Raw genomic sequence first — 14880 nt, forward strand, 5'->3', positions numbered from 1 at the left:
CCTTAGCTGCATTGTGGAACATATTTCTCTGAGTTTGACAGAACTTTGGCATAAGCTCTAGGTATCCTGACTGCGCAGGTGTGAGGGGGGTGTTACCATGAATACCAGAGCTCACTGAAAGAGCCCTTTTCACCATCCTGGATGAGGACGAGATCTGCTTGAAATGACAGTGCTGCCCACACACTCCAGGCATTCAAAAGCAGATGAACTGGTGTGCTGCCAACTATCATTCATCATGACAATTGTGGGGCACACCTACGTTGGCAGTGGTGCTGGTGGCTCTTTTGAAGTATCACACAGGAGCCCTGTAGGGGACGATCAATTGAGTGGTTAAGGATAAGGAAGCACCCCACCCTAAATGCTGGTTCCAAAATGAGTAATGAAGATGAGACAGGCTTTCTGGACTACATCTGAAATGTGAATAGGCTATTTTCATATTATTGATCTGGGAGGCAGCTTGTGTTTGAAAATGGAAACAGGCGTTTTGGGGGATATGCTCTGAAAAATGGGATGGTGGGGAGGAGAATATGTAACTTGAGTAGGTCAGTGAACGTTTTCTGGAAGAAGAGGTTTCTGAGTTGAGCCTCAAACAGTTTGGGGAGGTAGACAGGTGTTCTGTTCCAATCATAATTCATAGGGCAAGCAAAGCTATGGAGATGGGACAAGAATGAGGACTGAAAAAAGCTTAGTTTGCCTGGAAAGTAAAGTATATGTGAGATTGATATGAGATGAAGCTGGACAGATAGATTGTAGGCATTCTGGGTTGACTCTTGAATATTAGGGTCCAGGAATTTATACTTTATTCAATAGACAATGAAAAGATACTGAAGTTTTTGACAAGAGTGACATGATTATAGCACTAATTAGAGATGGCAGGCACTTCAGAGTCTATTGGTCCAACTTCATTTTACAGAAAAAATTGAGTCTCATCAAAGTTAAATGACTTACTCAAGATCATTCAGGTTGCAGCAGCAGAGCCAAGCCAGGATTGAATGTAGAACTTCTGATTCCGGACAGCCCTCTCTCCATGATACCGTCACACTTTTCTGGCAATATCCAAGATGCTGAGGCATCCTGCCCAAGGCCAAGGACCAACCAGGCTGGATCCTACTGAACTTTTGAGATCAGTCATGTTCAGTGTGGTATGACTATGGAAAAGAAAGATTACTTGGGTAGCTACCCAATGGATTGGATTGGAAAGGAAACACATTTAGGGCCGGGAAACCAAATGGAAAGGTTTTATAATTGTCTAGGTTAGAAGAGAGAGGACCTGAATTAAGCTAATTGTAGTGGGTAATGTGTATGAGGAGATAGATATGATATTTCTGTGACAAGATTTGGCAGATGATATGGCATGCAAGAGGCAGAAACAAGATAGTCAAAAATCATTTTCAGGTTATAGACTATTGGCAACCTCTGCCAAATCTAATGGTCTTTTCTCATTATCCTTGGCTTCTCTTTGATGTTTGTACTTTCTGAAATTTGTTCCTCCTTTGGCTTTCTTGATATTACAGAGTATTGGTTTATTTTATTACATTTCTGACCACTCTTCCTTTAACTGAATCCTTTCTGTGTGACATAACTTGGATCCCAGATCTTTCTCATTGCCATAATCTCTCTCCCACTTGAGCTATATTTCCCTATTTCTTTCTGCTGTTTGAATCTTCCACTCACATATTTAAAACTGAACTCACAACCACTTTCTTCCTCCATTTTCTCCTCTTCCCAATCTGAATCCCACTTATGGTTTCTTCTATCAATGGGACCATCAGTCTTTTAATGTCTATGCTTCATATCTCAGTATCTTTGATGGTTTCACCTCAATCAGTTTTGAGTTTTGTGTACGATTTTGTCTTAATATTCTGCTTTTGCCGATCTTTTGCGGGAATTATTGGAATTATTTCATCTCCCAACTATTTTCCCCTTTTCTTCCTGTAGTCTTTTTCTCCCCCATTCCAACCTGGACCTCTGAAGACTCACTTTAATTAAGCACTGTGTTCATTCACTCCCCTGTCCAGAAACCTTCAGTGGTTTCCTATTAGGTCCTACAGAGACTGAATCTACCCATCCTATCAATCGGTAAGTATTTATGAAGCCCCTAAGATGTCCCTGTCTATCCAAGTTATCCCAGAAATTCCCTTGGTGCCAAGCTGTGTTGATTTTCTCCTTGCTCCATCCTAGCTACAAATGCTCTTCTGCTAAGCTTTTTGTTTTATTCTGGACCCATCTCCCTCCAGGCCACGTTCTCATGTCTACATATGTCCTGAGGGGCTTGCTTGGGATATTGTAGTGGAACTCAGCCTCTCTTGGCATCAGATTGCTTTGGCCCATTTTCAATTCTTATTTCTCATGGTCTCTTTTTCAAAGCAGCAATTTTCCTAGATTTGATATATAAGGAAATAGAGTTATGGAGAGATGATGAGAAGCTGCTTGACAGCATGATTGTTTCCCTCTCCCTTCCCCCAACCTCCATCTCTCAAAGGAGCAATATTCCCCTGCTAATTTACATATTCTGTACTTAGGATCTTGATTTTCTAGGTTATATATAATCATCTGATAATTAGATGCTATCATACGAACTTTCTGTTCTCTTAGTCCAATTTTAAAGTATTTTCTAAGCGGGGCAGCTAGGAATTTCAGTTTTTCCTGTCTTTTTTTGACTCCATTTTCTTTCTTTCTTTCTTTCTTTCTTTCTTTCTTTCTTTCTTTCTTTCTTTCTTTCTTTCTTTCTTTCTTTCTATGAGGCTTTTTCACATCTTTCTTCTTAAACTATGTTTAAAACTGAGGCTAAGGAGTCAATAGCTCTTTCCTCTTCTGTTTTGTTAAATAGCAACTGGGACAGGGTATGTCATATGCAGTGACTGCAGGTAAAATACTGCCTGTTTGGAGTTTAGTACACAGCTACTTTTAAAGGGCAGATTAACAATACGAAATGTTTGTTCACCTGTAGATATTTTTTATTCATTAACTATTTGTTGAGTACCAAGTTAACGTTTGCAGATAGTCTAAAAACTGTTGTGCTTAGCCCCTTCTGCCCCTTTTCCTTTCCTTTGTAACGCCATTGCAGAACTGGAAGAAAGCTGCCCAGGGTCCAGGGTTACTTTGTATCATCATAAGTTGTGTTGTCAATAGATCTAGAGCAGAGGTGTCAAAAATATGGCAGTCTCTATGCAGTCCACAAATACTCCTGAGTTTGGCCTAAACCAGATGAATATGTGATTGAGAAATATTTAACAAAATAAATAAAAATACAGTAAAACAGATAATTAATATGGGGTTTTCTTAGTCAAAATGAGGCCTCAAAGATCCTTATATATAATTAATGGCTCCTGTTTTTATTGAGTTGGAGATATCTGGTCTAGAACGCAGCTTCTTAAACTGTAGTTCTAGACCCTTTATGAGGTCTCATAACTGAATGTGAGGATTGCAAAATTATGACTTATTATCAGTAAATATTTGATTTGTTTACTTATTTTATATACCTATAAACCCAGGATCATGTAAAAATTTCTCATGTGAAAAGGGGTTGCGAATGGAAAAAGTTTTAAAAAAACCTCAGTCTAGAAGACCAACCCCCATTTCATTAGATCAATTCTCTTTGGTAAATTTATGGAAAATATGGGCAAGACTTGCAGATGATGTAGAGTAGGCATGGTTGAATGGTGATCTGCATCCTGGAAAGCAATAACTCTATCAATAATATCAGTACTTATTCAACAACATTTATTAGGCACTGCCTGTATGCAGAGATTACTGTGCTGGATCCTAGGGGAGAGTCCAAGTTTAAATAACATTGGTTCCAGGCCTTATGTAGCTCACAATCTACTAGGTGGATAAGACACAGATAATTGTGAAGCAGTAGGAGGACATTAGCCAGTTCTGAAAAAGTGAAGTCAGAGGATGAAGGTTATTCCAGCTGAAAAGTTTCAATGTTAAATAAAATCAGGAGTTTATTCATGGGAAAAAAGAGGAAAATTATAAAAGAATGAAAGAGAAAACAGGAGTTTCCTTTATGAACATCTAAAATAAAAACTTTCCCGATAGTATGGATCTGATAGTTTTTTGTGCTCAATTCAACAAGTAGTCATTAAGTTCTTGTTGCTTAAGGTCTTATGCTAGACTCACAAAGATAAATGAGCTCATTCAAGGCATAATCTGAAGAGGGAGGCAGTATAGTGCAATAGGAAGAATGATGGATTTGAAATCAAAGATACCTGAGTGTGAATCCTAGATTTGCTCTTTCTACCTGTATTATCTTGAGGAACTCACTTACCCTTGGCTCAATTCTCTGCTCTGTCAAATGAAGATGTTGGACTACATGACTTCTCAAGAGTTATTTCCAGATGTGAATTATCATCATTTAAAGATTTCTAGTGTAGATGTGGAGATAAGACATAGACATATTTCTAGTGTAGATGTGGAGATAAGATATAGACACATGCTACAGTGAATAAGAATAGCTTCCACACCCCAAATGACATATTGTCAAAGACATTGAAAGAGAGTTCAAAGGAAAGAAATCCAAACTATGAACAGCTATGTGAAAAAATGCTCCAAATTAACTACAGAATTAAATTAATAATTAGAATTTTAACTATTCAAACAGTTATAAGATTCTACCTCACAGTTAACAGTTTGACAAGGGTGACAGAAAATGGAAAATAACAGCTGTTGGAAGGGCTGCAGGAAAATGGCCATGTTAAGTACGCGGAATTGGTCTAATCATTCTGGAAAGCAATTTTGAACTATGCCCCAAGTCACTAACCTATGCATACCTTGTGACCCAAAGAGATCAAAGAAAGAAGCGTGCCAAAATATTTTCAGCAGCTCTTTTTGTAGTGACAAAGAATTGGAAACTCAGGGAATGATTATCCATTGTGGAGTGGGGAATGGGGAATGTAATGGAATATCATTGTGTCATTAAGAAATGATGGAAGATGTGGCAGCTAGATGATACAGTAGATAGAGCATCAGCCCTGAAGTTAGGAGGACCTGAGTTCAAATGTGACCTCAGACACTTAACACTTCTTGGCTGTGTGATCCTGGGCAAGTCACTTAATCTCAGTTGCCTCAGGGGGGAAAAATAAGAAAAAGAAAAAAAGATATGATGGAAGAGACAATTTCAAAGAAAGTTGGAAAGACTTATGTGAACTGTTAAAAAATGAAGTGATCAGAATCAGGAGAACAATTGATACAATAATAACATTGTAAAGAAGAACAACTTTGAAAGATTTAAGACTGATCACTATAGTGAAAAAACCCAAGTCTAGTATAATGAGATAATAAAGAATTCTGTGTACTTCTTGACAGAAAGGTAATGGCCTTAATTTGCAGAATGAGATTTAGATTTTTGGGTGTAGTAAATATGGAAAGTTGTTTTCCTTGATTATGCCTATGATATAAGAACTTAGCTTTTCTTTTTTTCTCTCAGTTGTGGGGAGGGAAGCGGAATAGAGTAAAAAAAAAATTGAAAAAGAAGTTTGAACTAGTAATAGCAATAATTTGTGCAGTACTTAAACATTTATTTTTCCATCTCTAATCTTGTGAGATAAGTAGTACAAGTTTATTATCCCCATTTCAAAGATGAGGAAACTGATCCCCAAAGAAAAAGATGTACCTATGGTCATATAGGTAGAAGTGTTGGAGCCAAATTTTGAACTTGGATTTCCTGCACTCCAGCTAGAATGTTGGGTCTGAGTTTAAATTCAACCTCAGACACTTAGTAGCTGTTAGGATACTGGGCAAACCACTTACCCATTGTGTGGTACTTCAGTTTCCCAATCTGTAAAATAAAGATAACTAACTCCCAGGGTTGTTATGAAGATAAAATAAGACAATATGTGTAAAGAATTTTGGAACCCATAAAGCACTATGTAAATGCAGTCTATTATTTCCATAAGAGATATATAAAAATCCAGCAAGAAATTTAAGAATGGAGTATTCTATTTTAGCTTTAGGGTATGGGGGGGGGGTGTATCAAGAAATGTTTATATAAAAGATAATATTAGAACTAGGTCTTGAAAGATGAGTGGGTTTTCAGTAGGTAGATATATTTGGGATATGTTTGGGGGTGGCTTTCCAGTTTTAGGGGACAGTGTAAGTAAGTACTTGTCAGGAAAGGACAGAATTATTTCTGGAGAATGATACACATACCAGCTTGACTGGAGTGAAGAATATGTTAAGGGGAGCAGTGGAAGATTATCCTAAAAAGGGAAGCAGAATGTCAACAAGTATTTTATCAAGCTGTTAGTATGGGCCAAGCTTTGTGCTAAACTTGGGGGGAAGGGGGTGTACAAATATAGGCAAAAACAATGCCTTCCTTCAAGGAGTTCCCATTCTAATGAGGCAGACAAATCATTATGTACATATGATTATAAACAGGTGAGATTTTAGTTGAATCTGAAGAAAAATAGATACAAGGAGAGAGCTTTCTAGATATGGAGGATAGCTATTCATCATGCATGTGTTTAGGAAATAGAGTATCTTGTATAAGGGGCAGCAAAGAGGCTATTTTCTTGGATCTGAGAGTGGAGAAGAGAGAAGAGAGTAGTTAGGTGTAAGAAAAATGGAAAAGTAAGGGACTAAGCAGTTATTAAGCACCCACTATGTACAAGACAATGTGCCAAGTGTTGGGGATAGAAAGGAAGCAGAAAACAGTCCTTGCTCTCAAAGAGGTTAGTACCCAGTCAATGGGGAAAGGAAACATGCCAAGAATCATGTAAAAACAAACTACATACAGGACAAATTGGAGATCATCATAGGAGGAAGGCTTTGATATTAAAGGAGACTGCAAATAGTTTCTTGTAAAGGGATTTTAGTGGGGACTTGAAGAAGTCAGGGAGGTTAGGAGGAGAGATGAGAGGATAGAGAATTCCAGACATGGAGAACAACCAGTGAAAATGCCTGGAGATGGGAATTGAGAATCTTGTGCAGGAAGGGGAAGGAGGGCCAGCGTTGTTGGATCACAGAGTATGTGGAGGAAAATAGAAGAAAGTTGGAAAGACTGATGGAGAGGGGAGAAAGAAGGCAGGTTAAAAACGCTTTTGAATGTCAAACTTTTTTTTTTTAAGTTAATTTTTTTCAAAGTGTACAGGAAGAGAGTTCACATAAGGAAATTAGAAGAGGGAAAATGCTCCCTTTCATACTCTTCTTTCCCCACACAGGCTCACAATCTGCAAGAGCCACTGGAGCCCTACTAGCTACAGAGGGCATCATAGTTTCTAGTGTGTTGAGAAACTTACTGGGGGATTTGGAAGCAGGTGGCTTATGTTGCCTCAAGTTGAGAAGTTAATAAACATGGTGGTTGGCAGGAAGAGGTCTTATTCTACTTTGTGGAACCTTCCAGATATCAGCAATGTCTGGATAAATGATACCCCATTTTTGAGAACATTGTAGTTTCTAGACACCTTTTCCCCTGTCCCTGGAACGTGGGCTCCAAGAACTACTACTGACTTTGAGGGGAAAATGGTAGGAGAGAAACATCTCTCTTGAATGATGGGATGGAAGAAATAAATCCTACAAATGAGTGTAGATTGTAGGGAGCCACTCAGTTTATTGAACAGGATCAGATCTGTAGCAGTTGAGTATGGGATAGATGAGAGTTGGGAGAGACTTGGGATAAAGAGATCAACTAGAAGTCTTTGCAATAGTGCAAGTATGAGGTGATAAGGGCTTTCATGAGGGTAGTGGTGTGTCAGAGGAGAAAAGGGGATACATAGGAGAGATTTAAAAGATGATACCTAACTCTGAATCTGGAGTACTGTAAAGATGGTGGTATCTTCAGTAGTAATAAGGAAATTAGGAAAAGGGAAGGAGTAAGATAATGAGTTAAGTTTTAGACATGTTGAGCTTATGATGTCTATGGAATATTCCACTGAGATTGGAAGTTAGGAGAAGTCAGGGTGGGATAAATAGATCTGAAGATAGTCTGCATGGGAAGGGAGCTGATGACGTCACCGAGTGAAATAGTCCAATGAAGGATGAGGGCCTATGATAAGAGTCTCGGGGGACATTTATGTTCATTGGGTGTGATCTAGATAAAAATCCAGGAAAAGAGAAGGATAAAGAATGATCAGATAGATAGGAAGCCAAATTATGAATATTGGGCAAAAGAATTTTGAATTAATTTATGATGACAAGTGAATTGAGAAGATGAAGATAAGTCAAACAGTGCATTCTAGTTAATCAGTATGCTCATCACTGGTTAGAGGACCCATTGCATAAGGAAGACGAGAGCTCTGCTTTAGTGGTATAGGAGATCTCATTAGAAAGATATCCAGTTGATTACTATGTACCCTTGCCATTGGAAGGCTGACCTGTGAGTTACAAAAGGGCTAATCTAGGGGTAGCAATATTCCTATTATAGATTTGTAGAATTGTCACTCTGACATTTTGTGAAAGAACATATTCATCATTCAGGTTACTTTGAATTCCACAACATGATATAGTAGAAAGATTCCTGAACTTTGGGTCACAAATCATTAGTTTGAGTGAATCTGGATTTGGAATCAGAGAAATTCTGCTTTAGATAGACATTCTAGCTCAGCAGCTCTAGGCAAATCCCTGTACTTCTCAGCACCTTATTCTTCTCCTCTGTGAAATAGGGACATTAATAGCACCCAATCAAATGAGTTAACGTGTAAAATTTTGGATCCTTTAAAATGTCAGCTACTTTCCCTGGCCCTCCTACCAGCACTAGCTGAGTGACTTCGGGTGAATTGTATAATCTCTTGAAGCCTTAGTTTTCTTTGTAAAAGGAGAATGATGAGAAAAATTGTTTTATTTTACTTCACTGGTATTTGGAGAAGATCAAATGAGAATTTATGTAAAGTACTTTGCAAACTACAGGGTACTTAAACAAATGTTAGCTCTTATTTTAACTATTAATATTATTCTTAAACTGACATCTTTCTCTGATGCTTCATTATACCATGAGGTAACAGTAGGCCCCCAAAGATCACAGCAGTAGAAAGCATATTGAAAGGCTTGGAGTATGAACTTGAAAGATACTGAGCCTGACAGCCCAAGATCAGCCAGATGACATGACAGAGGATCCTAATAACTCATGAAGATCAAGCAAATAAGATATGAGAGTTTTTAAATTTATTTTTTTTGTAATTAGTATTTTATTTTTTCTAATTACATGTAAAGATAGTTTTCAATATTCGTTTTTAAAATAAGTTTTTGAGTTTCAAATTTCTTTTCCCTCTCATCCCTTCTCCCCATGTTAGCAATTAATCTGATACAGGTTATATATGTGCAATAATGTAAATATGTTATGAAAGAAGAAACAGAACAAAAGGGAAAAGCCACAAAAAAGTGAAATAGTATGTTTCAATCTGTCTTTAGACTCTAGTTTTTTCTCTAGATGCGGAAAACAATTTCCATTATGAATCATAAAAGTATTTAAATCAGCCTTAAAGAAAGAATACTTGAAATGATAAAAATCACAGAAATAACAATAGTTGAAATATTTTTTGGTAGTATTACTTCCTTTTTTGAGGCTAGTACCTTGTAAAACCATCAAGTGCTATAATAAGTGATGTGAGCTAGGATAGCATTACAGGTAGAAGGCAAAATAGGGGATTTTGTGGTAAAATTTCTGTTTACCTGTTCCCAATAAAACCTTTTAGTTGAATTGAAATTGGGAAAATAATTTTGTTAGTGCCAAATCTGACTTTGAATTTTGTAGTTGTAGTTTCTTGAAATTTTTTCACATTTATATTAAGTCTGGATGAAACTGTACTTTCCCTACCTTTTCCTCATTTTAGAAATCATAGTCACTAGAGATTAGAACATAGCTATATTTCTCAGATATTGTGTGCCTATGGTGATGTATTAATTATAATATATAGTTTTTGATTAAAAAAAAAACCTCATGAACCTAATCAATTTTTAAATTAATAAGTGAGCTTACTATCATTTAGAGGGATTTTAGGAAAGAAGCCTCTCATCAAACAGCAACAATAAAATTAGATAAGTTAAATAACAGCATAATGTGGAGAGTTCAGAATCAGGACACTTGGATTTGGGATTCTATTTTATTTCGCTATGTGATGTATTAGGCCTTAGTTTCCTCATTTGTAAAATGAAAGGGGATGGGCTAGCTGATTTCTAAGGCCCTTCCTAACTTAAATCATGTGTTTGGAAATCCATCCTATCCCTTTTTCTAGAATCCGTTAATTATAATTTGCATGCAGCTTACTTTGTTGGGGGTGTGTTTGTTTTTTGAAATCATCTTACAGGAAAGAAAATTTGATATTTATTATGTTGATTGGTGACCCAACTTGGAACATCTCTAACTGCTAATAGGCTTAATTAGATATTTGGCATATAGACAATTTTATTTATATGCCCACCCAATATTCTTTAGACATATTTGGCTTAAAGGGATAAATAAAGGAGGTTAGAGGATTCTTTGTAATGGCTCTTTGTTTAGAACTCCCTTTTTTGCCTTATTTCAGAATGTGATTAAATTTTACAAGGGAACAATCAATATGGGGAACTGTTTTTCCTATATATAATTAAGTTCACTTCCTCAAACATATATATTATTCTTATTAATTATCTTGAAGGAAGACTTTTCATGTAAAATTCAGTTTTTTTAAAGTGTAAATTCAATAGGGTTGATGGTTAAGTTTGTGGAATTACCTGTTTTTGATTTTTAAAATTTTTATAAATTCAGATACAATTTCTCATCATTTAGATACATTTTAGCAAAATTCTTCTTCTTGATATTTATATTGCAAAAAAGAATCACATAATTTCAGAGCTGCAGGGGGCTTCTGTAGCCATTTATTTTAGCCCGTATCTCTGTGTAAAGGCTTCCAAAAAAGGGGAATCCATCATGTCTCAAGAAAGCTCATCCCACTTTCATCTTCTTCAGTTGTTAGGAAGTTTTTCCTGACATCAGGCCTAAATTGACCTCTTTTTACAATTTTCATCCATGGTGACTGTACCTCTGATTGCGCCCTTTGGGACCAAATAGAACAATTCTCATGACAACCCTTCAGTTATTCAAAAACAGTTATTATGACTCCCCTTTATTCTATTCTTCTCACCCTAAACATCCCCAATTTTTAAAAATTATCCTCATATGACTTGTACACAAAACTTTTTACTATTCGGATTGGTCTTTTCTGGAACTTCTGCAGTTTATCAATGTCTTAAATGATAGTGCTCAGAGCTGAACACGGAGCTATGGGAGTATGTGGTATCTACAGTAGTATTTATGGATAGAGTCTGTCTTGCCCAGGAATGGGAAACACCAGGCTCAACCCGCACACTGTATAAGGCTGACAAAACCATTTGCTAAGGCAACTGCAGGTAATGATGAGCTGAAAGCTAGGTACAGCAACTTTCCCACAGCTTGAGTTTCAAAAGTTGATAATTTTGAATGGCCTGCGAATGATGGTATAAATATCCAAATGACCCTTGGCAGAAAAAAAGGTTCCCTACCTCTGGCTATTATCTCATTCCTCTAAATTATGCCTCTTTTTTTTTTTTTTTTTTTTCCCTACTGTGGCTCAAGATCACACTTGGATTTTTGGCTGCCATATCACTCTGACAACTCCCTCTATGTTGTATATCTAATCTATCCACTGATTGAGTTTTTTTTTCTTTAACAAATTATACTGCTTTGTAAGATAGTTTGACTCCTAAGCTCTTTCTTCCTTCCCATTAAAATTTTTTTTTTCTCTTAATATGGTCTTTTAGGTTTGTAATTTTACTGATGTTGAGCCAAACTTTTATGTTTAGTATAAATCCAAACTGGTCATACTGTATGAAAATTTTAATATGTTGCTATAGTCTTTTTCCTAATATTTTACTTAATATTTTTGTGTCAGTATTCTGTAGGTTTTTTTCCCCGCTTTGCTTTGCTCTCCCTTATTTGGGTTTTAAAATCATATTTATATTATAGAAGGAATTTGGTAGGATTTTTTCCTTTCTTGTATTAGCAAATAATTTATGTAGCATCAGAATTAAATGTTATTTGAATGTTTGATGGAATTTATGTTCATCCATCCAGTCCTCAATTTTTTTCTTTCAGGAATTGATAGCTTGTTTAATGTCTTTTTTGAGATTACATTATTTACCTTTTTTGTTCTGTTAATCTGGATATTATATTTCTATAAATATTTATCCATTTCTTTTAAGTTTTCTTGGTATGTAATAAGGCACTTGTCTACTATAGAGTAAAGGGAATTCTTTTTCAGGAAAAGATTGGACTAGTTGGTCAAAGAAGTCTCTTCCAACTTTGAAATTCTGTAATTTTTTGATTTTGAGATTTAATTAGATTTCTTTAATGTTTCTTCCAGCTCTAAAATTTTATTACAGCTCTGATGTTCTCTGTTTTTAAAATAGTATCTTCTAGCAATGACATTTTATGATTTTAAAGCATAAGTGATGCTGTTATAAAAAGGAAGATGAGAAAAATCTCATTTTTTCCCTTTGTACTTAGCTCAAAAAGTTCAGCTAACAACATATTCCTTGAAATCATAGAATGGATACTTTGGAAAAGAACATTTGCAGACTCTGATTACCTGTCTTTTTGGAGAATGTAATAGGTAGGAAAAATAACAGATTGGAAAAAAGAAGAGATGGAAACTACCCTTGGTTCTGCTGCTAACTGGATGTATGACCTGGGTCAATCTCATGTCAATAATGGGGACTTGGACTAGATTTTTTTTTTAACCCTTTTATAGTATGGGGAATCTTGCCTCTGAACAGGATCTCTGCTTCATAAACTTTCCTGTCTTTGTTAGCTGTAAGTCAGTTCTTGATTTGTGACAAATTTATATTGTTGTTGTGAAAATAATTGATGGCTGAAAACTATAAGGAAGAAAAAGGGAAAGAGAAGGTTTTTTAAAGCACAGTTTTTGTATTTCATGCAAAATACCTTGTAAGGAAAGGTGACAGTAGAAATATATATCATCTAATATCTTGCAATTCTTGGAGTTCATGCTTGGAGATGAGAGAAAAGGTGAGGCATCCTCTCACTGTGAAAAGTACCCTGGATTAGGAGTCAGGTTCAGAGATCTTATTTCACTACTTAATAGCTGTGTTACCTTAGTAAGACATTGTCTTTCAAAGCCTCTTGGTGCTTAGCTGTAGATTAGAAACAGTAGTTCTTGTATTTTTTATCTTATAGTTTTGAAGAAAATGTTTTGTAAACTTCAAAGTGCTATAGAAATTGGAATTACTATTACTATGTTTTGAGTTCTAAATGTCTTTTCAGCTCTGATATTCTTTGAACATCTAAACCTCTTTACAATGAAGATTCTTGTTCAGATATGGATGAAATCAGATGCCCTTGGAAGTCCTTTGGAGCTTTATGATCTTGTAAGGTCCAATGTAGCATCATTTGTGATAGTTATAAGGAGCTTCCAATACAGTTAACTGTTCATTCTTTTTCCTAATGAGCAGAAGGAAAAATGTGGATAGATCTAATCCAAAAATAATATCATCACAAACCCTTAGTTTTAACTTTTTCCTTAATCTGTCTCCTCATTTGCAAAATTGACAGAATAGAAATTTCCATTAAAATCTTTGTCATGCATTGATGCATTGTTGGTGGAGTTGTGAACGAATCCAACCATTTTGGAGAGTAGTTTGGAACTATGCTCAAAAAGTTATCAAACTGTGCATACCCTTTGATCCAGCAGTGTTACTACTGGGCTTATATCCCAAAGAGATTATAAAGAAGGGAAAGGGACCTGTATGTGCACGAATGTTTGTGGCAGCCCTTTTTGTAGTGGCTAGAAACTGGAAACTGAATGGATGTCCATCAGTTGGAGAATGGCTGAATAAATTGTGGTATATGAATACTATGGAATATTACTGTTTTGTAAGAAATGACCAACAGGATGATTTCAGAAAGGCCTGGAGAGACTTACACGAACTGATGCTGAGTGAAATGAGCAGAACCAGGAGATCATTATATACTTCAACAACAATATTATATGATGACCAGTTCTGATGGACCTGGCCATCCTCAGCAACGAGATCAACCAAATCATTTCCAATGGAGCAGTAATGAACTGAACCAGCTACGCCCAGAGAAAGAACTCTGGGAGATGACTAAAAACCATTACATTGAATTCCCAATCCCTATATCTATGCCCACCTGCATTTTTGATTTCCTTCACAAGCTAATTGTACAATATTTCAAAGTCTGATTCTTTTTGTACAGCAAAATAACGTTTTGGTCATGTATACTTATTGTGTATCTAATTTATATTTTAATGTATTTAACATCTACTGGTCAAACTGCCATCTAGGGGAGGGGGTGGGGGGGTAAGAGGTGAAAAATTGGAACAAGAGGTTTGGCAATTGTTAATGCTGTAAAGTTACCCATGCATATAACCTGTAAATAAAAGGCTATAAAATAAAATAAAATAAAATATGCACACTGACGAACAGAAAAAAACAAAAATCTTTGTCATGAATAGCAGTGACCACTAGTTCTTGAAAGCCTTGGCAAGAGAACACAAGCTCTGCTTTGCCAGCTGGAAAGACCTTAAGTATGGCCTGAAAATGGATTTTCTGTTTGCAGGACCTTACAGTTCAAGGATCAGCTTCACTGAAGTATGTGAGACTCATAACTAACTTGGCAACTAATTGAATTTTTTTTTTTTTTTTTTTTTTTTACCTCAGTACTTCAGGATAACTTTCTCCTAATGTGCAGAGAGAGGGGGTTGATAAGATGATAGAGGACATGCAAACAAATTAGTCACAATTTTCTTTGAATATTCTTTTGGTGGGCCAATTGTGTGAAGCAAAGGAAAGTCTGGAGGGATAAGAAGAAAGATTTTCAGTTCTGCCATGTACTAGTCACAAAACCTTAGACAAACCACGTATCCTTCAACCCTTCAAATTTCT

The 14880-nt window shown here is 36.1% G+C and overlaps 1 protein-coding gene across 6 annotated transcripts in view; it reads left to right on the plus strand.

Annotated features, from left to right (window-relative positions):
* Positions 1 to 14880, plus strand: part of GNG7 (G protein subunit gamma 7) — a 359526-nt gene that overhangs the window by 28374 nt on the left and 316272 nt on the right. Inside the window, exon 1 of one of the 6 annotated variants that reach the window (XR_004231235.1) lies at positions 14 to 211. The exons of 4 other annotated variants lie outside the window; for them this stretch is intronic. The gene's annotated coding sequence lies outside the window, so the exon portion shown is untranslated. One more of the 6 variants, XM_031948081.1, reaches the window with a different exon arrangement.

The sequence above is a fragment of the Sarcophilus harrisii genome, chromosome 1 (assembly GCF_902635505.1).
Source record: "Sarcophilus harrisii chromosome 1, mSarHar1.11, whole genome shotgun sequence".
NCBI lineage: Eukaryota > Metazoa > Chordata > Mammalia > Dasyuromorphia > Dasyuridae > Sarcophilus > Sarcophilus harrisii.